This window comes from Oncorhynchus mykiss, chromosome 17, assembly GCF_013265735.2.
Source record: "Oncorhynchus mykiss isolate Arlee chromosome 17, USDA_OmykA_1.1, whole genome shotgun sequence".
Taxonomy (NCBI): Eukaryota; Metazoa; Chordata; class Actinopteri; order Salmoniformes; family Salmonidae; genus Oncorhynchus; species Oncorhynchus mykiss.
The window spans coordinates 27,231,369-27,256,443 of NC_048581.1; the positions used below are offsets into that span (position 1 = coordinate 27,231,369).

At 43.0% G+C, this 25,075-nt stretch overlaps 1 pseudogene; it reads right to left on the reverse strand.

Annotated features, from left to right (window-relative positions):
- Positions 1-782: 782 nt before the first annotated feature.
- On the reverse strand, positions 783-25,075 carry LOC110495119 (annotated as a pseudogene).

Here is a 25,075-nt window from a genome sequence, read left to right on the forward strand (position 1 = left end):
GTCTCTCTCGCTCTCTCTCTCACACACACACACACAGAAAGAGAGAGAGAGAGAAGAACAGACCAATCAGTTAGGCCCTAGGGAATAATCTTCATGGTTAAAAAGGCAATTTTATGCAGTCTGGTGGGGATCATTAGAGACTAGTTACAGCTCATCCCTGAGGGATCCGACTGCGCCCTGAATATTGTTATTAGGTAGCCTAGTGATTAGAGCGTTGGACAAGTAACCGAAAGGTCGCTGGGTGGAATCCCGAGCTGACAAGGTCAAAATATGTCGTTCTCCCCCTGAACAAGGCATTTAAACCACTGTTCCTAGGCAGTCATTGAAAATAAGAATTTGTTCTTAACTGACTTGCCTAGTTAAATAAAGGTATAACAAATCATTAAAAAAACGTGGTGGTGTGCTGTCTGTAGACATTGGAATCATTATTTTGATAATACTGCCTCCATGTGTCCAGTGGCAGACCTACAGTTACTACATCACATTACCTCATCCTTCACGTGAAATCAGGGGGAATGACATCGCTGGCTGCCTCCTTCCCTACCCCTCAGTAGGACCTTCCTGGACCAATGTAGTGAGGACCTGAAATTAAGAGAACATTCAGCAGCATGTTGGCATTACCTCAATACTACAACAAATACTCTGAAGTCAAAATCATACCAATCACTTCGGCAGATCTCTTGCATAACGTGCACTGAGGAAGGCACTGTTCCGAAAACATTGGTGATACCCAATAAATCATTGGAAGCATACATATTACGCAACTTTATTTATTTAAACGTACCTCTCCATTTGTCAGCACCTCTGACTATTTTGGGTGTGCATTAACTGCTGCTTTTCATTAAAAAAATGATCCCAAATGCAATAAAACATTATTGACACAGGATTAAAGTAGATGTATTTATTATAAACATTGGAAAGGCAAACGTGAAACACAATTGTCCTAATGTTCTGGGAGTTGGGGGTGCTGGGTAACATTTGGATAATTGGAATAATACCATTGAGAGGAATGTTGGCTTAATAATAACAATATATTTGATATAACAATATTGGAGGATGATCAGAAAAAGCAAAGCATGCAAATACAATAACTGTACAGCCTCACATACACACATAGCAAGCACACACAATTTTGACATGCATGCCCAACACACACAATTTGACTTTACATGCATGCCCAACACACACACCACCTGGGTGGTCCATACCCATACAGGAAGCCATGGGTGGGCTACAGAGCCTTACTGAGTTCTAGGGGTAAGGCGCAGACAAAAAGTATCATCCCATACGGAACATCCATTGATTGAATATGGGCTGATTCAGCCTTACAAATTTGTAAGTGTGCCACCGAGGTTCGGACCCTGGAAGGCAAACTAAAGAACAACATTTTAATAACAGTAGAGCAGCCTTTACTGAACTGGTTTGAGAACATTTGAAAATACTAAATACATGATAGAAAGCTAATGCCTTTATAGCATTGAATGTGGCTTTGTTGTGCCATTATAGAGTCAGCATTTGAACTTCATAACGTCCCGTTTGTTCAAGGGAAAACAAATATACAAGCAGTTATATATACATTATTTCCACATTGTTTCAGTGCTTGTTTTAAAGCATATATTTTTGTGTATGGTATTGGTTATTTTGCATACTCATTTCACTACCCTTACTTCAACTGCTTAAGATGGAATTGTTTTCCCATTTCAATCCACACAGGTAACCAAAAGAAATTGATATTTTGCACAAAGAGAAGAAATCACTAGCTTCATCAGTAGTAGTTATATAATCACATTTTCAATATAAATATGATATACTTTTGAGTACAGACTTGCAGAAGCCAAAATAAAGAACAATAGCAGTCATTTTCTTGTGAAATCTCTAGGTATAAAACTAAATAATGTTAGCTTTTTTTCCCCCTCATCACATGGGGGACATACTGGATCTTTTATGATCTTAGAGAGATATTTATTGGGAGAGGGTGCCAGGTTTAGCCTGGTCCCAGATCTGTCTGTGCTGTCCTGCCATCTCCTATTGCCAATGGGGCAGATCCAGAACTTGCACTTATGTTTAATTTTTACTTAGTCATGTATTGATGTCAATGGGAGACTAAGTGTAAATTCAACTTAACTGGAAGCTAGGATTCACTCCATACACCATAGTAGTTGGCAAAACAGCACAAAAAGATTTGGGTACAAGTCTCGCAAAGGTTGGGTTTGCATTGGATCCCCGTTGTTTGAGCAGCACTCTGTACATGGCGAAGCCCAGCACGGCAAACACGGTGGCTCCCACGCTCACTCTCAACCAGAATGTGGAGCTCTTCAGGTCAGCCTGTGTCACATGTCTAAGAGAGAGAAGGAAAGATACACAGAGAGAGAGAGAGAGAGAGAGAGAGAGAGGATCCAGAGACAGAAAGAGAGCGAGAGAAAAACAGTGAGACACATTACGTCAGAGACAACAACATGTAATGCTTTTACATAACCTCTCTGCTTACACAGATGATCACGATACATGCTACAGTGCATTCGGAAAGTATTCAGACCCCTTCCCCTTTTCCATATTTTGTAACGTTACAGCCTTATTCTAAAATGTATTTTAAAAATCCTCCTCAATGTACACACAATACAGGTTTTTGACATTTTTGCAAATGTATAAAACATTTTTTTTTTTAACATACCTTACGTAAGTATTCAGACCCTTTGATATGAGACTTGAAATTGAGCTCAGGTGCATCTTGTTTCCATTGATCATCCTTGAGATATTTTTACAACTTGATTGGAGTCCACCTGCGGTAAATTCAATTGATTGGACATGATTTGGAAATGCACACACCTGTCTATATAAAAAGGTCCCAAAGTTGAAAGTGCATGACACGATGTCGAAGGAATTGTTCGTAGAGCTCCGAGACAGGATTGTGTCGAGGCACAGATATGGGGAAGGGTACCAAAAAATGTCCAAGAACACAGTGGCCTCCATAATTCTTAAATGGAAGAAGTTTGGAACCACCAAGACTCTTCCTAGTGCTGGCTGCCCGGACAAACTGAACAATCGGTGGAGAAGGGCATTGGTCAGGGAGGTGACCAAGAACCCGATGGTCACTCTTGACAGAATTCCATAGTTCCTCTGTGGAGAAGGACAGACGGAAGGACAACCATCTCTGCAGCACTCCACCTATCAGGCCTTTATGGAAGAGTGGCCAAACGGAAGCCACTCCTCAGTAAAAGGCATGACAGCCCGCTTGAAGTTTTCCAAATGGCACCTAAAGGACTCTCAGACCCTGAGAAACAAGAGTATCTGGTCTGATGTAACCAAGATTGAACTCTTTGGCTTGAATGCCAAGCGTCACGTCTGGAGGAAACCTGGCACCATCTCTACGGTGAAGCATGGTAGGTGGCAGTGGCAGGGACTGGGAGACTAGACAGTTTCGAGGCAAAAATGAACAGAGCAAAGTAAAGAGAGATCCTTGATGAAAACCTGCTCCAGAGCGCTCAGGATCTCAGACTGAGGCGAAAGTTCGCCTTCCAACAGGACAACAACCCTAAGCATATAGCCAAGATAAAGCAGGAGCGGCTTCGGGACAAGTCTCTGAATGTCCTTGAGTGGCCCAGCCAGAGCCCAGACTTGAACCTAATCAAACATCTCTGGAAAGACCTGGAAATAGCTGTGACACAATAGCGACGCTTCCCATCCAACCTGACAAAGCTTGAGAGGATCTGCAGAGAAGAATGGGAGAAACTCCCCAAAAACAGGTGCGCCAAGCTTGCAGTGTCATACCCAATAATAATCGAGTCTGTAATTGCTGCCAAAGGTGCTTCAACAAAGTACTGAGTAAAGGGTCTGAATATTTATGTTAAAGTCATATTTCAGTTCGATTTTTTTTAAACATTTGTAAAAATGTCAAACAACCTGTTTTTGCTTTGTCATTATGGGGTAACGTGTGTAGATTGATGCAGTGGGAGAAAATGATGTAATCAATTTTAGAAGGCTGTAACGTAACAAAATGTGGAAAAAGTCAAGGGGTCTGAATACTTTCCGAATGCACTGTATGTAGGAATTCACTCAAAACAGTGTGGCTTTGAACCTCCGTACAGTCCTATGCACTAATCACAACTAAAGATGCCAAAAGATGAACGTCCAACAGGATGAACAGACAAGACACTAGAAATCTGCATTATTAGACTACATATGCATTATTCATTAATGAAGAGGAACATAACGAACAAGGTTGGAACAGAACAAGATGGTCAAACAAGTGACGAATGACGAAGAGAGAGGATCAAGGAACTCAGAATCCGGGAACGTTTGGGTGAGGCAAAAGAATAAGAGTGAGATGTCATGAAGATTTACATGAAAACAAACAGTGGTTTATGACAATCCACAGCCCAAACTCCAGAACAGGGTCAAAACAAAGGCGATGAACAGCCACTGATGAAGAACAGGGACAAATGAAGAGGAGGATTGTGAAACAGAAGAGTTGGAAGAGTTGGAAGGTCTCTGAGGACCTGCTGAGAATGGCGGTGTAGAGCTTGGCCTTCCCTGTCTGCACCAGCTCTGAGTTGATGAAGTTCTGCAGGTGGCAGAAGGTGCACCTGTTACAGCGCAGCCGAGCATGACTAAGGAGAGAGGTGCACCCACCCACACACACACACACACACACGTGTTCAAAGACACACATACAGAGGCACAAAGAAGAAGAGAGTTAGATCAAAGACCAATGTCACCAGAAGGTTTGAGCTCTTTGGGCCATAGAGCTCATCTGTTATGGGGTTAAAAACCAAGAGCACCCACCCAGGAAGAGAGGAGGATAATTGTATAATTGAACAAAGGGAGAGCATGACCATAAGTCTGATTCATTGTAATCTTCACCTCACACTATTGGGGTTAGTAATCTCCAAATAGCCACTTTGGATCATGTTCAACATTGTTAAAATGTCCTTATGCCACCACAGAGTTAGAGGTCCATAGATTAAATAAAAATGCACTCGTTTAAGTACATGATACGTTGATGCTGTCCCCCATGTGTTGGCTACAGTTCTGAGGAGTACAGTTCAGATGAGTCCAGTCCACCGTGCCAGAGAGGTGATCAGTGTGGATAACAGCCTGACAGAGTAGTGGGAAAAGGGGCACGCAAGGGCAGTAAACATACAATTGCAGCAAATGGCAAATTGAATCCACCGCATTAACCACCACGTCTAACCAAGATGGTGGATACTGTTCACCCCAAGAGTTCAGAGTCTCTATATTTCAATGTGAAGTGGCACCAATTTGGGAAGTGAGGGATGAGGTAGAATTTAACAGCTAAGGGGCAGTTTTGGGGCTTGAGGTAGGAGCAGTTTTGGGGCAATAGGTTTTACAGCATGAGATGAGGTCTTAAAATATTTTAAATGATTTATTTTAGGGATTGTGGAGAGTGTTTAAGGGCTTACGGTAGAGCTTTACACGGAACCCAAACCAACTGCGCGCATGTGCCATCGTGCATAAATGTATTTTGTCCCCCCAATTTAGCTAGTTAGCTTGCACTTGCTAACTAGCTAAATTGCCATACATGTTTAATGCTTTTCGACCTGTCCCCAAATGAATGTCATTGGTTCAGAGTGTGTTTTGATATTTTAACCTGCGTGTCGTGATCGCGTTTGGTGTGGGGGGACAAAATACATTTAGCTAGCTTGATGTTGCTAGCTAATTTGTCCTGGGATATAAACATGGAGTTGTTATTTTACCTGAAATGCACAAGGTCCTCTACTCCGACAATTAATCCAAACATAAAACGGCCAAACGAAACGTTTCTAGTCATCTCTCCTCCTTCCGGACTTTTTCATCTTTGAACTTATATGGTGATCAGCATCTAAACTTTCATAGTATTACCACAACTACTGGCAAAACAGTTTGTCTTTCAATCACCCACGTGGGTATAACCAATGAGAAGATGGCACGTGAGTACCTGCTTATATAAACCAATGAGGAGATGGGAGAGGCAGGACTTTCAGCGCGATCAGCGTCAGAAATAGAAAGGAGTTCTATTTTAGCCCTTGGCATCGCAGACGCTCGTTGGCGCGCGCGAGCAGTGTGGGTGGAATAATTTAATAACATGGATTTCAAAATGTATTTTGCGATGCACGCGATGTGTCCGGTCTGGTCAGCATGTTAGGGTTTGAGCGAGGGATGTTAAAGGTTCGACATGGGGCCTAAAACAACAGAGTGACCCACTACCCACGGGTGCATGGCCATGGTGGTGTGTTTGGTGTAGATGTCTTTGCAGATCTGCCGTGTTGCAGGTGAAGGCCTGTGGAGGGGGCATCTTGTGCTTCCTACAGAACTCCAGAGGGGTGAGGGCGTAGAGCTGCTTGGTCTCCTGGAGGTCTGACTTGGCTGCGATCATCATGCACGGCGTCTTGGTGTCCATGAAGTACTGCTGCAAAAGGCAGAGGGATATTGTTATTGGACACTGTCGTATTCCATTCAGCAATATACTTTTTTAAAAGACAATGAAAATATGTAAATGCTCCAAAGAAGCACATATTGGTAATAATATGGTAATAACAGATGGTTTCCGCTTTAAAAACATTTACTTTCATTCAGTGGTACTGTAGATTAGAATAGTATTGACATCCTGAAAGACTAAATAGACAAACAGGGATGGTAGAAGGACTGGTTGTAAACGGCACATACCTTGAAGGCTCTGGCGCAGTACTCGAACGAGTGGGGGTTGCTGGCGTCGTACGCCAGACACACAATGTCACAAGCCTGGTCAGCGTCCGAGAGGACGTCAAAGTCTGGGAAGACCTCGTGGAGCTGAGGGAGAGTAGAGGAAACAAAATGGAAGAAGGTAATGAACACACAGAAACACAGACAACTTTTAGACTGAAAAGCTGTGGACAAATAAACACCATCGAGTCGATTAAGAGTTAGTCAAAACAGACGACTCACCATCAGGTATTTCTCCTGACCATACACATATGCAGTGCTGATAGCATAGTAGGACATATGCTCTTCGCTAATGATGTTTTGACGCTGAGAGAAACAAAGAGGGTGAAAAATGACTTCAAACAATAAAGTTGACCAATACCGAGAGGAATTCCAAAAAGTTTTAAACAGGCAGTAGACGGAAGTATTTGGAGTTGCGCGGAGTTGTTCAAATGTTTCTTCCATCCAGGGAAGTTTTCCTTGCCACCGACTTACAACGTAGTCTTTGAGGGAATGAATGAATGTTGACACTGACCGTGAGGTTTCTTCCAAGGAAGGCTTGCAGGAAGCCACTCTTGCCACTGCCGTTGTCCCCGAAGACGTTACAGCGGAACACACTGCGCTGTGTCTGCTTCTTCTGCAGGTCAATCTTCTTGTCCCTCATCACTGTAGAACGGAGAGGACACACACACTCTGTTAAGTTTATACAGCAAATGAAAGTATATGAATGAATGCTGTGGATGTCTTTAGTCCTCTGCAGAATGTGGTTTCAGTAAGAGTAACTTCGTCCCTCCTCTCTAGATAGAGAAGTTAGTACAACATGAAGTTCTAACACGCAATGTTTACTGGTTGGCTGTAGACTAGAGCTTACAGCTAACTTTGGTATCAGTCATCTTCGTCTTCTATACTGTTCACTCAAATACGACAAGGTTCCAGTTTAACAACGTTTACTCAACAGTATTAGCACAATGCATGACTGCCATTGCACTCAGGCCAGGTTCATCTACAACAAGACTCCTGCGCATGCGCACTAATAACACCGTAATATATACACTGTCCCACATTCAGAGCCATATCTATAGGTCTCTGCTCATATCTAATATAGCGGTCATCTCAGTTGCCATGACAACGGGCTGTCCTCCCACCTGTGATGGCCGCTGCCTGGGACTCCTGCTCAGAGATGATGGAGTAACCAAGGTAACCCAGGTACTCCAGGCAGCGCTGGACATCCAGGTAGGTGGTCAACCTGGGCACAGGGAAACACAGAGGAGTGAATGGAAACTGTCATACGTACACTGTAAGAAACACTGTCTTGGGGGTTCATTCAGACTTTCATAGTTTAGATAAAGAAACAATACACTTTGTGGATTTAACACAGCAGAACATCTCTCTTGTGTGTGTGTTTGTGTGTGTCTGTCTGTGTCTGTTCAAGTGTGATAAGGACCAATTGGAATCCAAGCTTCAAGATTGTTTTGATCACGCGGACTGGGATATGTTCCGGGTAGCCTCAGAGAATAATATTGATTTATGCGCTGATTCGGTGAGTGAGTTTATAAGAAAGTGCATAGGAGATATTGTACCCACTGTGACTATTAAAACCTACCCTAACCAGAAGCCGTGGATAGATGGCGGCATTCGTGCAAAACTGAAAGCGCGAACCACCGCATTTAACCATGGAAAGAGGTCTGGGAATATGGCCGAATACAAACAGTGTAGTTATTCCCATCGCAAGGCAATCAAACAAGCAAAATGTCAGTATAGAGACAAAGTGGAGTGGCAATTCAACAGCTCAGACAAGACGGATGTGGCAGGGTCTACAGACAATCACAGACTACAAAAAGAAAACCAGCCACGTCACGGATACCGACGTCTTGCTTCCAGACAAACTGGACAACTTCTTTGCCCGCTTTGAGGATAATACAGTGCCACCAACGCGGTCTGCTACCAAGGACTGTGGGCTCTCCTTCTCCGTGGCCGACGTGAGTAAGACATTTAAACGCGTTAACCCTCGCAAGGCTGCCGGCCCAGACGGCATTCCTAGCTGTGTCCTCAGAGCATGCACAGCATTTTATAACAAAGTCCATCCTCCTGGATGTTCATGACAAACAACAGATGTATGGAATGGGTCACAAGGTTACTAATAATTCACAGCAAACAGTATCTGCTGTAAATACTGTCCTTATTGTGTAGAGACCAGGGTCTGGCCCCCCAACTCCATACTGGAGCCATCTCGCCCTTGTACCCCAGTACAAAAACATTAACTCGTGCTCTGGAATGCGGTACCACCCAAAGACATAATAAATCTCCTGTCAGTGTTAAATCTCCCAGAGGCCCACTTTCAGTTCACACAGACACAATAGAGTTATAAGAACTCTTTTCTGTTGCATAAAACAACCATTTGATGCAATTACGGCATTACAACATAATCTTGCAATTTTGCCCTCACATGACATATTCAATCTCTCCCTATCCCAGTCTGCTGTCCCCACATGTTTCAATATGGCCTCCATTGTTCCTGTACCCAAGAAGGCTAAGGTAACTGAACTAAATGACTATCGCCCCATAGCACACACTTCTGTCATCATGAAGTGCTTTGAGAGACTAGTCAAGTATCATATCATCTCCACCTTACCTGTCACCCTAGACCCACTTCAATTTGCATACCGACCCAATAGGTCCGCAGATGATGCAATCGCCATCACACTGCCCTACCATCTGGACAAGACAAATACCTATCTAAGAATGCTGTTCATTGACTACAGCTCAGCATTCAACACCATAGTACCCTCCAAGTTCATCATTAAGCTTGAGGTCCTGGGTCTCAACCCCGCCCTGTGCAACTGGGTCCTGGACTTCCCGAAGGGCCGCCCCCAGGTGGTGAAGGCAGGAAACATCTCCACTTCGCTGACCCTCAACACTGGGGCCCCACAAGGGTGCGTTCTCAGCCCCCTTCTGTACTCCCTATTCACCCATGACTACGTGGCCATGCACGCCTCCAACTCAATCATCAAGTTTGCAGACGACACAACAGTAGTGGGCTTGATTACCAACAATGACGAGACAGCCTATAGGCAGGAGGTGAGGGCACTTGGAGTGTGGTGTCAGGAAAACAACCTCTCACTCAAAATCAACAGAACAAAAGGAGATGATCATGGACTTCAGGAAACAGCAGAGGGAGCACCCCCCTATCCACATCGACGGGACAGCAGCGGAGAAGGTGGAAAGCTTCAAGTTCCTCGGCGTACACATCACAGACAACCTGAAATGGTCCACCCACACATACAGTGTTGTGAAGGCGGTGCAACACCTAAAACCCTCACAAACTTTAACAGATGCACATTTGAGAGCATCCTGTCGGGCTGTATCACCCCCTGGTACAGCAACTGCACAGCCCTCAACCGTAAGGCTCTACAGAGGGTGGTGCGGTCTGCACAACGCATCACCGGGCGTAAACTACCTCCAGGACACCTACAGCACCCGATGTCACAGGAAGGCCAAAAGGATCAAAGACAACAACCACCCGAGCCACTGCCTGTTCACACGGCTACCATCCAGAATGCGAGATCAGTACAGGTGCATCAAAGATGGACCGAGAGACTGAAAAATAGCTTCTCTCTGAAGGCCATCAGACTGTTAAACAGACATCACTAACACAGAGAGGCTGCTGCCTACATACAGACTTTAATAAATGGATCACTAGTCAGTATAATAATGCCACTTTAATAATGTTTACATATCTTGCATGACTCATCTCATATGTATATACTGTATTTTATACCATCTATTGCATCTTGCCTATGCTGCTCGGTCATCACTCATCGATTTATTTATATGTATATATTCTTATTCCATTCCTTTACTTAGATTTGTGTGTATTAGGTAGTTGTTAGATATTGCTGCACTGTCAGAACTAGAAGCACAAGCATTTTGCTACACTCGCAATAACATCTGCTAACCATGTATATGTGACCAATAAAATTGGATTTGAGTGCGTATCTGTCTGTCTGTGCGTTTTCAGGTCGGTCTGTCTGTCTGTGCGTTTTCTGGTCGGTCTGTCTGTCTGTGCGTTCTCAAGTCTGTATGTGTGTGTCTGTATAGATGCCTGTCTGTGTGTGTTTGTATAGATGCCGGTCTGGGTGTGTCTGTATAGATGCCTGTCTGTGTGTGTCTGTATAGATGCCTGTCTGTGTGTGTCTGTATAGATGCCTGTCTGTGTGTGTCTGTAAAGATGCCTGTGTCTGTATAGATGCCTGTCTGTGTGTGTCTGTATAGATTCCTGTCTGTCTGTGTCTGTATATATGCCTGTCTGTCTGTGTCTGTATATATGCCTATATGTGTGTGTCTGTATAGATGCCTGTCTGTCTGTGTCTGTATATATGCCTATATGTGTGTGTCTGTATAGATGCCTGTCTGTCTGTGTCTGTATATATGCCTATATGTGTGTGTCTGTATAGATGCCTGTCTGTCTGTGTCTGTATATATGCCTATATGTGTGTGTCTGTATAGATGCCTGTCTGTCTGTGTCTGTATATATGCCTATATGTGTGTGTCTGTATAGATTCCTGTCTGTGTGTGTCTGTATAGATGCCTGTCTGCCTGTCTGCCTGTGTCTGTATAGATGCCTGTCTGCCTGTGTCTGTATAGATGCCTGTCTGCCTGTGTCTGTATAGATGCCTGTCTGCCTGTGTCTGTATAGATGCCTGTCTGTCTGTGCGTGCAGTGGTAACCTACGTCCACTGGGACAGGTAGCCCTGGTAGGTGATCCAGCCTTCGTCGTTGGTGCACACCGTGTTGTTGACGTCGAGACCCCAGGGCATGTAAGGGAACACGTCAAACAGGTCCTTCAGCTCCTCTGGGGACAGGGCACAGTCCCGGTCCTGAAAAACACACACACCTCACAGGTCATTGGCATCTAGAACATTAGGACACACACTAGCTTGACCACTCGATTTATTGTTAATTCACTGCCAGCAGGGTTTAGAAACGGTTTGACTTTTGTTAGTCTGAAATGTTGGCTCCAAATTCAAATGGCATTATTTACCACAGGAAAGGTCAATACCTTGTCATGTTTGTCGAATACACTCTGGAGGAAAAGGTAGGCATTGTGATTCAGCTCGGTGGTGCAGTCTGGAGGCATTTTCAACCTGGAGGTACAGTAGAGGTGGGGAACACACACACACGCACGCACACACACACACACGCACGCACGCAGGCACGCACGCACAACAGTTAGATGGAGAATCCTGGAAAGATTACGAGATAAATAAGAACACAGATTCAATTATGGTGTCCTCAATGGACGCTCTGCAGGGGGGAGAGAGAGAGACTTGTGGGTAATTGAGGTCAGAGCCAGAAGGGGGATGATGTTAATCCTGACTGTACTGGGGCTTAGTGGCTCGTCTCAATCTGAAAGATGGGAGGCAGACATCTTTTGTTGTACTGGGTGAAGCCTAAGTGTATTTCTGCATGGGAATCAATGTTGATATTTATTATTACGTATTTGAAGTCTCGTAAGTCTCAGATCGTCCCGAGGAACACAAAGGCAAGAAAAGCATGATGAACTAAGCACACGGAACAGTCAATATCTGTGCCTGTGGGTAGAGGTATAGACATGCACACTAATAGGTAGGCCTGGTAATTGCCACGATACAATATTACCACGATACGTATTGCGATTCGATACTGTTTTTATTGCGATTTGATTTTCCAAACATACTGCTCACCATGTTTGCTGCAGAGGGACAAGAGAAAACAAGTTTTGATCTGTCATTGAAAAAAAAAAAGCGCTGAAAAATTGTCTCCCTATTTAAAAAGAAGATTGATAACAAGCTATGAAGGAAAAATACTGGAGTCTTGGTGCAGGTACAGGCAACTAGCGTAAAAATTATATTTTACGATATTGTCAAAATGATACAATATTTCATCAATAATAACATACCGATATGAAACTGTATTGATTTCCCCTCCCCATCACTAATATGGGAAATAGTTTGTTGGTATGGGTGTAGAAGCAGCCAGTACACCCTGGAGGAACAGGTTGTAGTGGATGTGCAGAAACAGGCAGCATACTCACGTGAGTGGGAACAGGTTGTAGTGGACGTGCAGAAACAGGCAGCATACTCACGTGAGTGGGAACAGGTAGTCCTGGTGGAGTTCCAGGTCGTTGTCGTAGCCGAACCTCCTGAGGACCGTCCAGGTGGTCTCATGTCTCCCCCTCTGGATGAATAGGGTGTGGAGGAACAGGAACCCTGAGGACCACCACCATGATATAGGTCAACTACAGTGTGTGTGTGTGTGTGTGTGTGTGTGTGTGTGTGTGTGTGTGTGTGTGTGTGTGTGTGTGTTCGGAATGTGGAATATTGGGACATTATTCAAACATACCCCAACATACCCCAACATGGTGCTTCAGAAAGGTGTGACTAGTTTTATAAGAAATGCAGTGGTCAAAGAAACAGATAATTACACACATTTGGATCAACAGGAAGTTCATTGTCTTCGCTCCCTCCCTTTGTCAATAGAGCATACCTTTGAGAGTGAGGCCGTTGTCACACACACCGTCGATCACATTCTTCCTCACAACGTTCTTCACATCCTCCAGAGCCTGAGACGCCAGTGGGTCATTGAAGCATGCCCTCTGCACACGCACACACACAAACACATCCCCAAAGCTGACAAGGAAAACACTGAAATAACTATTTGAACCCTTCACCTGAAAGGAAAAGGGCTAGTGAACTTGTTAGTGCACTTGTTCTGCTGTAGGAGTCACAGAGTTGAAAACTCACCTGGAAGAAGTTGAGCTCGTTATCATTGAGAATCCCATCGTTGTCCAGGTCTGACACCTTGAAGATGCGAGTCAGCGCTTTGATGCAAGCAGGCTTCATCTGGGAATCAAGTCCAATCAACAGTATAATGACACAGTTGGCCTCAAACTAAATGTGAGACTTTATGAACAATTCTTATTCTGTAACATTCTGTCAACAGGGCATCTTCACTCTTTACCCGTTTCTCCTCTGGACAGTATAAAGGGCCAGTGGGGTGCAGGACAGCCTTTTGGGCGTAGTAAAACAACTCTGATATGTTCTTCAGGTTCTTTGCTGAACACTAAAAAAAAAAGTTACGGAAATACAGAAGGAAGAACATACAAAATATGAATTTCATTCATCCTGAACTAATATTTACCAACATACCAAAAAAACAACACAGTTCCTGTGCAGAACTAAAATACCTAAATACTTAAAGTTGGAATCTTTAAAAATTGTGAAAACAGCCACGTCCATTTGGGATATTGCAACAACAATGAAGTTAGTGGAAACAACGAACATTTGCTCGACGCACCTCACCTCTGTTTCGTCCACAAAACAATAACAAAGGTGCTGAGATGCGGATTCCATCTTTAAGCCGTGCACGGCAAACTCCCTCTCTTTCCACTAGATGGGTCAGGAAAGTGAGAGTTGTTTACAGTAGAGTATAGTAGTGTTCAAGATCGGTCTCCATAGTGACCTGGCTGGCTGGGGCCTGGGAGGATCTACCAGCCGGGGATTGGTCTGAGGGATAAGCCAATACTAATTAGACAGTCTGTGAAACATGGAGGAGTTAGCAGCCAAGCTGAACTGTGGACATGCCTCTATGGCTAGCTGGGTGGAGGAGAGCCATGGGGGTCAAACTCCAGGTTTGATTGGATCAGTTTGATTGTCAAGTCTGTTTCCTTGATTTGACAATCAAACGTATCCATAGTACACCTCTTGGACGAGGAGCACACACACGCACATTGACACGCAACCTGTCCATTAGGCTTAATATTTCTCTAAAAATGCATGTACACTCACATACCGACTTGAGCAAGCTATAGAAATCCCTTAGCAATAGCTCCATTAAGAGTCTAGACTGAAACCAATACCAAACTGACCCGTGCGTCACGCTAAGCACATGATTGACCCATGGAATTCCCACCATGAGAAAAATAGCATGAAGCGTGTCTGGGTGAAGGTCATACTCATAAATAATGCCCAACATAGGCTATAGAACCAAAGTGCATATACAGTAAACAAGCACAACATATAGTCTTAGTGTATATAGTCTTTGTATGGACTCACTGTCACCCTGCATGATGACGGTAAAAGCTACAGAGATAGAGAACGTCAAGCTGGGACCAGCTTTAAACCCTACAGATTTAGATTTACAACATGTAACCTTTGTAAGCTGTATAGCAGCACACCAAAAGCTGTATAGGCTGTAGAAGAAGGACTGCTAGAATATAAGCACCACCCCTGCTATACATCTTTAATAGATACTGGAACTGTTCAAGCCACTCTTTAAACAGTTCATTGATTTATCATCAGTGCAGCCCCTGTGCTACATCTGGAGGTGTATCACTCCTCTGTTAGTGCGATAAGTGCAGTGGTGTGAAATACTTAAGTAAAAATAAAATATTACTTAAGTCGTTTTCTTGGGTTATCTGTACTTTACTATTTGTATATTTTTTTAAATACTTTTACTTCACTACATTCCTAAGGAAAACAACGTACAGTTGAAGTCGGAAGGTTACGTACACCTTAGCCAAATATTAAATATTAAATAACATTTAAACTCAGTTTCACAATTCCTGACATTTAATCCAAGTAAAAATTCCATGTCTTAGGTCAGTTAGGATCACCACTTTATTTTATGAATGTGAAATGTCAGAATAATAGTAGAGAGAATGATTTATTTCAGCTTTTATTTCTTTCATCACATTCCCAGTGGGTCAGAAGTTTACATACACTCAATTAGTATTTGGTAGCGTTGCCTTTAATTGTTTAACTTGGGTCAAACGTTTCGGGTAGCCTTCCACAAGCGTCCCTCAATAATTTGGGTGAGTTTTAGCCCATTCCTCCTGACAGAGCTGGTGTAACTGAGTCAGGTTTGTAGGCCTCACACACGCTTTTTCAGTTCTGCCCACAAATTGTCTATATGATTGAGGTCAGGGCTTTGTGATGGCCACTCCAATACTTTGACTTTGTTGTCCTTAAGCCATTTTGCCACAACGCATGCTTGGGGTCATTGTCCATTTGGAAGACCCATTTGCGACCAAGCTTTAACTTCCTGACTGATGTCTTGAGATGTTGCTTCAATATATCCACATAATTTCCCTACCTCATGATGCCATCTATTTTGTGAAGTGCACCAGTCCCTCCTGCAGCAAAGCACCCCCACAACATGATGCTGCCACCCCCGTGCTTCACGTTTGGGATGGTGTTCTTCTACTTGCAAGAATCCCCCTTTCTCCTCCAAACATAACGATAATCATTATGGCCAAACAGTTATATTTATGTTTCATCAGACCAGAGGACATTTCTCCAAAAAGTACAATCTTTGTCCCCGTGTGCAGTTGCAAATCGTAGTCTGGCTTTTTTTGTGGCGGTTTTGGAGCAGTGGTTTCTTCCTTGCTGAGCTGCCTTTCAGGTTATGTCGATATAAGACTAATTTTACTGTGGATATAGATACATTTGTACCTGTTTCCTCCAGCATCTTCACAAGGTCCTTTGCTGTTGTTCTGGGATTGATTTTGTACTTTTCTGACCAAAGTATGTTCATCTCGAGGAGACATTATGCGTCTCCTTCCTGAGCGGTATGATGACTGCGTGGTACCATGGTGTTTATACTTGCGTACTATTGTTTGTACAGATGAACGTTGAACCTTCAGGCATTTGGAAATTGTGGAGGTGTACAATTTTTTTCTGAGGTCTGATTCTGGCTGATTTCTTTTGATTTTCCCATAATGTCAAGCAAAGAGGCACTGCGTTTGAAGGTAGGCTTTGAAATACATCCACAGGTACACCTCCAATTGACTGTATCCCTCACCTGCTGTCCTTGTCTGTGTTGTCATTTATAAGTGGAATCCAATGGCTGGTCACCTAAAGGGAAACAAGATGGTGAAGATACAAAAAGCAAACCTGAGTGTGAACTGGCTGATATCAAAACAATGTGCATACAGTACTTCAAGAAAACACAAATACAATTAAATAGCCTAGGCTATGTCAAGTACTATGACTAAACTTACCTTCTCAATGGACTTCTTGTTGTTGACGGCGTACACTATGCAAATCACATTGGCCTGTAAAGGGAGCGACAGCCATGACAATCTGGACTCGGCAGCACTCTCAAACCTCGACACACATCTTTCTACAATACTGGACATTGATTCTAATATTACCTTTGATATCTCTGAAGACAACTGCTCATCTGTTTGTTCCGCCTCTGTGCATGTTAAAACATGCAGTGCGTGAACAACAGGACAGTATTAGTGTAGTAGTTCAGTGTGGCTTGAATGTACAGTAACATGCGTATCCATGGTTTGCATAGTACAACAGAGGTAAGGTACACATTATATAGCTACACTGTTAGTACAGTTACAGTACCTGAGTAGTCTACTATGTGTGTAGGAACTCTCTCTGGGGTGACGTCTGCCGGTATGGTGATCTCTTCAGCCCGGTAGGGCACCTGTTACAAGGAACCAACCAAGGATGACCATCATAAAGAGACACCAATGGGATACTCAAAACGGACATTCTACATACAGTTGAAGTCGGAAGTTTACATACACTCAGGTTGGAGTCATTAAAACTCGTTTTTCAACCACTCCACACGAAATGTGTCAACAAACTATAGTTGTGGCAAGTTGGATGACAAGCATGACACAAGTCATTTTTCCAACAATTGTTTACAGAGAGATTATTTCACTGTATCACAATTCCAGTGGGTCAGAAGTTTGCATACACTAAGTTGACTGTGCCTTTAAACAGCTTGGAAAATTCCAGAAAATTATGTCATGGTTTTAGAAGCTTCCGATAGGCAAATTGACATCATTTGAGTCAATTGGAGGTGTACCTGTGGATGTATTTCAAGGCCTACCTTCAAACTCAGTGCCTCTTTCCTTGACATCATGGGACAATATAAAGAAATCAGCATAGACCTAAAAAAAGAAATTGTAGACCACAAGTCTGGTTCATCATTGGGATCAATTTCCAAATGCCTGAAGGTACCACGTTCATCTGTACAAACAATAGTACGCAAGTATAAACACCGTGGTACCACGCAGCCGTCATACCGCTCAGGAAGGAGACGCGTTCTGTCTCCTAGAGATGAACGTACTTTGGTGTGAAAATCCCAGAAAAACAGCAAAGGACCTTGTGAAGATGCTGACGGAAACAGGTACAAAAGTATCTATATTCACAGTAAAATGAGTCCTATATCGACATAACCTGAAAGGCTGCTCAGCAAGGAAGAAGCCACTGCTCCAAAACCAGCATAAAAAAGACAGACTACGGTTTGCAACTGCACATGGGGACAAACATCATACTTTTTGGAGAAATGTCCTCTGGTCTGATGAAGCAAAAATAGAACTGTTTGGCCATAATGACCATCGTTATGTTTGGAGGAAAAAGGGGGAGGATTGCAAGCAGAAGAACACCATCCCAACCGTGAAGCATCATGTTGTGGGGGTGCTTTGCTGCAGGAGGGACTGGTGCACTTCACAAAATAGATGGCATCATGAGGGAGAAAAATGATGTGGATGTATTGAAGCAACATCTCAAGACATCAGTCAGGCAGTTAAAGCATGGTCGCAAATGGGTCTTCCAAATGGACAATGACCCCAAGCATACTTCCAAAGTTGTGGCAAAATGGCTTAAGGACAACAAAGTCAAGGTATTGGGAGTAGCCATTAGAAAGCCCTGACCTCAATCCCATAGAAACTTTGTGGGCAGAACTGAAAAAGCGTGTGCGGGCAAGGAGGCCTACAAACCTGACTCAGTTACACCAGCTCTGTCAGGAGGAATGGGACAAAATTCACCCAGCTTATTGTGGGAAGCTTGTGGAAGGCTGCCCAAAACATTTGACCCAAGTTAAAACCTCTAGTGACTTCCCATCCCGCATGCGGGAGCGTAATCATCGCCTGACACTAATTAGCATAACGCAACGGACATAGATATCCCTAGAAAATATTCCTATTCATGAAAATCACGAATGAAATATATTGAGACACAGCTTAGCCTTTTGTTAATCACCCTGTCATCTCAGATTTTCAAAATATGCTTTACAGCCAAAGCTAGACAAGCATTTGTGTAAGTTTATTGATAGCCTAGCATAGCATTTTGTCCAGCTAGCAGCAGGTAACTTGGTCATGGAAATCAGAAAAGCAATCAAATTAAATAATTTACCTTTGATGAGCTTCGGATGTTTTCACTCACGAGACTCCCAGTTAGATAGCAAATGTTCCTTTTTTCCAAAAATATTATTTTTGTAGGCGAAATAGCTCCGTTTGTTCTTCACGTTTGGCTGAGAAATTGCAGTCACGAAAACGGCGAAAAATATTCCAAATTAGCTCCATAATATCGACAGAAACATGGCAAACGTTGTTTATAATCAATCCTCAAGGTGTTTTTCAAATATCTATTCGATAATATGTCCATCGGGACAATTCGTTTTTCAGTAGGACCGTTTGGAGTAATGGCTACATCTGTATTTTACGCGAGAATCTCTCTGGCAGCATCAGGTGACCACTTGCGCAATGTAGCCGCTTACGGGTATTCTTCAACATAAATGCGTAAAACTACGTCACAATGCTGTAGACACCTTGGGGAATACGAAGAAAGAGTAATCTGGTTGATAGCCCATTCACTGCTCAATAGGGACTCATTGGAACGCAGCACTTTCAAAACATGAGGCACTTCCGGATTGGATTTTTCAATCAGTTCTGTTATACTCACAACCAATATTTTTACAGTTTTGGAAACTTTAGAGTGCTTTCTATCCTAAGCTGTCAATTATATGCATGTTCTAGCATCTTTTCCTGACAAAATATCCCGTTTACTACGGGAACATTTTTTTTCCAAAAATGAAAATACTACCCCTTAGTCACAACAGGTTATTAAACAATTAAAGGCAATACTACCAAATACTAATTGAGTGTATGGAAAAGTTTGACCCACTGGGAATGTGATGAAAGTTTAAATAAATCATTCTCCCTACTATTATTCTGACATTTCACATAAAATAAAAGTGGTGATCCTAACTGACCTAAAACAGGGAATTTTTACTAGGGTTAAATGTCACTGAGTTTAAATGTATTTGGCTAAGGTGTAAGTAAACTTCCAACTTCAACTGTAGGTAATACATGTATTATAACTGTTTATTAGTATTATTGCTGATCATCAAGATGTGCATCTCCCACGGGGAGTTAACAGTCTACCAAATACAATTCAAAGCACTCTCAGTTTGAGGAAAGTGCTTCATAGGCTGAATAGACATTATTCAATCTATTTACTAAACACAGAGGTTCCAGGAAGCTTTTTTACGTACCACCTGTGGGAACTCCTCGCTGACCAGCGACATGATCAGGGAAGTCTTCCCCACCTTGGCTGTTGGAAAAAAAGACAAAGAGGATGTCATACTGGCTCAGTGTCACGCCTGGCAATGAGACTCTTCTCCATTCTAGAATTGACAGAAGAAAAGGGTATTTGCTCAGCCTCACTTTCTATTGGAATGTTATGTGTACGTAAAGTAACTGTTTTAGAAGTGCAGCCTGTCATGCATTGTTTCTCTGCACATTTCTACCATCAGATGGCAAGCCTCTTTATGCTTTGTACAAATTGGCAGTCTGTCTCTGTGCTTCACACACACGGTGAGATAGTGATGCTGCGGCAGTGAAATATTCTATCCCTCATCTCCTACACCAAGTTGCCTCCCAAATCTAAGACATGAGCATTGGCTCTAAGCCCATTCGTGGCCAGACAGAGCGACTTGACAGCTTACTAAATCACAATTGGGCTTTGCTTTAGAAGGGAAGATAATTGAATTTGGCAAATGTGAAAGATAGAGCCCTGGTTCGCTGTATAAACAAAAACAATGCATTCAGAAACTATTCAGACCCCTTGAATTTTTCCACAAAAATGTCTTAACCCCCCCCCCAATCTACAAATAATACCCAATAATGACAAAGCAAAAACAGGTATATAAATGTTTGCAAATTTATTACACATTTAATATGTCATTTTTTAAATTACAAATAAAAAAATGACATATTACATTTACATATTCCGACCCTTTATTCAGTACTATGTTGAAGCACCTTTGGCAGCGACTACAGCCTCAAGTCTTCTTGGGTATGACGCTACAAGCTTGGCACACTTGTATTTCGGGAATTTCTCCAATTCTTCTCTGCAGATCCTCTCAAGCTCTGTCAGGTTGGATGGGGAGTGTTGCTGCACATCTATTTTCAGGTCTCTCCAGAGATATTTGATTGGGTTCAAGTCCGGACTCTGGCTGGGTCACTCAAGGACATTCAGAGACTTGTCCCAAAGCCACTCCTGTGTGGTCTTGGCTGTGTGCTTAGGGTCGTTGTCCTGTTGGAAGGTGAAACATCGTCCCAGTCTGAGGTCCTGAGCACGTTTTCATCAAGGATCGCTCTGTACTTTGCTCCGGTCATTTTCGCCTAGATCCTGACTAGTCTCCCATTCCCTGCTGCTGAAAACCATCCCCACAGCATGATGCTTCCACTACCGTGCTTCACCGTAGGGATGGTGCCTCCCTGACCAAGGTTTCCCTACCAAGGCCCTTCTCCCCCGATTGCTCAGTTTGGCCAGGCAGCCAGCTCTAGGAAGAGTCTTGGTGGTTCCAAACTTCTTCCATTTAAGAATGATGGCGACCACTGTGTTCTTGGAGACAGTCAATGCTGCAGAAATGTTTTGGTAACTTTCCTCAGATCTGTGCCTCAACACAATCCTGTCTCAGAGCTCTACGGACAATTCCTTTGACCTCATGGCTTGGTTTTTGCTCTGACATGCACTGTCAACTGTGGGACCTCATATAGACAGATGTGTGCCTTTCCAAATCAAGTCCAATCAATTGCATTTAACACAGGCAGACTCCAATCAAGTTGTAGCAACATCAAGAATAATCAATGGAAATAGGATGCACCTGAGCTCAATTTCGAGTCTCATAGCAAAAGAGTCTGAATAGTTATGTAAATAAGGTATGTTTTTTATTTTTTATAAATTTGCAAACATTTCTAAAAACCTGTTTTCGTTTTGTCATTATAGGGTATTGTGTGGAGAGGACAGACAGTGACTGACAGGCTGACACGTCACAGTTACAAATAATAGCTAGCTAGAAATTGAGCAAAAATGTGTTTTTCAAAGAAAAGGAAAGTAGACAATGAATGTAGGGTGTTTTTTGGTATTTTTGCACATTAGATGTACATCCTAGTCATAGCCTTCAAGGGAAAATGAATCCTCCTGACCCGCCAAGTAGAAGCCAACAATCTCACACACCTTCCAACACTAATAGTCTGTTCCGTATCAGATAGAGAAGTATACATCGCTGCTACGTGCTTTGAAAGGTGAGTTCTCGTCATTTTGAGGATTTCAAAGAGTTGGAAAATGACATGCTGTTGGTTTCCTCTCCTTTCACCTTCAATGTGGATAACGCTCCCACTGACCTGCAACTTGAGTTTACCGATCTTCAGTCTGATGCAATGATTGGAGAAGTATTCAAAACAATGTCACTGATGAGGTTCTATGCATCTCGCTTAACAAAACTTTCCAAAGATTAGGAGTCATGCTCAGAAGATGTTTGTACTGTTTGGGTCAACCTATGCATGTGAACAGACATTTTCAGTGATGAAATATAACAAGTCAAGGCACAGATCATCTCTTACTGACTCTCTCTGCGATCCTGCGCAAAGCAACGTCAGAAACTATATCCGACTTCACTGCTCTAGTCAATGCCCATCAGAGACTTCACCCTTCACACTGATTGAGTAGTTTAAATGCAATGTTGAGCTCTCAATTTCTTGTGTTTTTGTGCATACCCGTTAACAAGAGTTCTGTCCGTGGTGCTGAATGCACAGTGTACTTTTCCCTCTGTGTAGTTCATTGCATGTTTAATAATGAAAATACCTACCAAAAGGAGAACATGAATGTGGTTAAAAAAGTTAAGTAGCATGTCTGGATGTGATTTACAGTAGATTTGCTGTGTTTACAGTAGATATCTGTAAACACAGTCATACACATGATGTATAATCCTGTAATATGATTCTGGCATGCAATGGCAAAAATATATTCTAATGTGGCCCTCCATGGAAAATAATTGCCCAGGCCTGGTCTAGAATGCAATTTTATGCTGTAGCGTTAAGATTTCCCTTCACTGGAAGTAAGGGGTCTAGCCCGAACCATAAAAACAGCCCCAGATCATTATTCCTCCCCAACAAAACTTTACAGTTGGCACTATGCATTCGGGCAGGTAGCGTTCTCCTGGCATCTGCCAAACCCAGGTTCGACCTTCGGACTGCCAGATGGTGAAGCGTGATTTATCACTCCAGAGAACGCGTTTCCACTGCTCCAGAGTCCATAAGCGGTAAGCTTTACACCACTCCAGTCGACGCTTGGCATTGCGCATGGTGATCTTAGGCTTGGCTGCTTGGCCATGGAAACCCATTTCATGAAGCTCCCGACAAACAGTTATTGTGCTGACGTTGCTTCCAGAAGCAGTTTGGGACTTGGTAGTGAGTGTTGCAACTGAGGACAGTCGATTTTTACGCGCTTCAGCCCTCGGCGGCCTCGATTGCATGGCTGTGTGCTTGATCTTATTCACCTGTCAGCAAAGGATGTGGCTGAAATGGCCAAATCCACTAATTTGAAGTGGTGTCCACATACACTTCATGGCCAAAAGTATATTTAAAGTGGACAGGTGCTACCTAGGTGAGAGAGTGAATGTTTTGAACACATCAACTAAAGCTGACATTTAGCTAAGGCAAACTTAATTTTTATTTCACCTTTATTTAACAGATAGGCCAGTTGAGAACAAGTTCTCATTTACAACTGCGACCCGGCCAAGATAAAGCAAAGCAGTGCGACAAAAACAACAGAGTTACACATAAACAAACGTACAGTCAATAACACAGTAGAACAATAACACAGTGTGTGCAAATGTAGAAGAGTAGGGAGGTAAGGCAAGAAATAGGCCATAGAGGTGAAATAATTACAATTTAGCATTAACACTGGAGTGATAGATGTGCAGATGATGATGTGCAAGTAGAGATACAGGGGTACAATAGAGCAAGAAGATAAATAATATGGGGATGAGGTAGTAGTGTGTGCTCTTTACAGATTGGTTGTGTACAGGTACAGTGATTGGTAAACTGCTCTGACAGCTGATGCTTAAAGTTAGAGAGGGAGATATAAGACTCCATCCAGCATCAGTGATTTTTGCAATTTGTTCCAATCATTGGCAGCAGAGAATTGGAAGGAAAGGCGGTCAAAGGAAGTGTTGGCTTTGGGGATGACCCGTGCAATATACCTGCTGGAGCGCGTGCTACGGGTGGGTGTTGCTATGGTGACCATTGAGCTGAGATAAGTGGGGCTTTACCTAGCAAAGACTTATAGATGACCTGGAACCAGTGGGTTTGGCGATGAATATGTAGAGGGCCAGCCAACGAGAGCATACAGGTCGTAGTGGTGGGTAGTATATGGGGCTTTGGTGACAAAACAGATGGCACTGTGATAGACTGTATCCAATTTGCTGAGTAGAGTGTTGGAGGCTATTTTGTAAATGACATCGCCGAAGTCAAGGATCGGTAGGATAGTCCGTTTTATGAGGGTATGTTTGGCAGCATGAGTGAAGGAGGCTTTGTTTGCGAAATAGGAAGCTGATTCTAGATTGCTTAGATAAAGGCAAACCATGCATTGATATGACAAACAAGTAATGTGGACAGGCAGTTTGTCAACCTCACAGCAGATGGTAAATAGCCAATGTCACTTGGGTCTAAACATCAAATTGTTAAGGATACTAGCTAGATAGCCATGTTATGACACTACTAGCTGAGTAGTGTGTAGTTAACATCATGGTGTGTGTATGTGGTAGTGTAACGTTAGCTATAAAACGTTATTCCTCAGAGTCCTTTCATCAGCATTACTCGCTCTTCCAGCTGGCTGTCATGCATGCAGGTTCGAGCTTGACAGTAAAACAGAACTACGGAGTAGACCAAAACAAATCCACTTACGCTCTCCCACCAGTAATATTCTGACGTCTTTCCGCATCTTCACCACTGCTGAAGACCAAATCTGCAAATGCTTTCATGAAATCATTTATGTTCTCGTGTGGTTTAATACAGCCAGCGTTCCGCTATGTGGCCTGGTTTACGTTTGCATTTTCCCAGTTGAGCTTCACCAACATAAACCTAACTGTAGTAAATGCCCTACTGAATGATATTACCAAACGGGTCCTTTGAAAGAGTTAAACCTCTCAGACATAAAGCGTAGCTGCTGAGGTTGACATTTATATTATTAGTCATTCGTCTGCACACAAACTTGAGTGTTACGACCGCGCAAGCTAGCCTGAACATGAAATTACGACCCGCCTC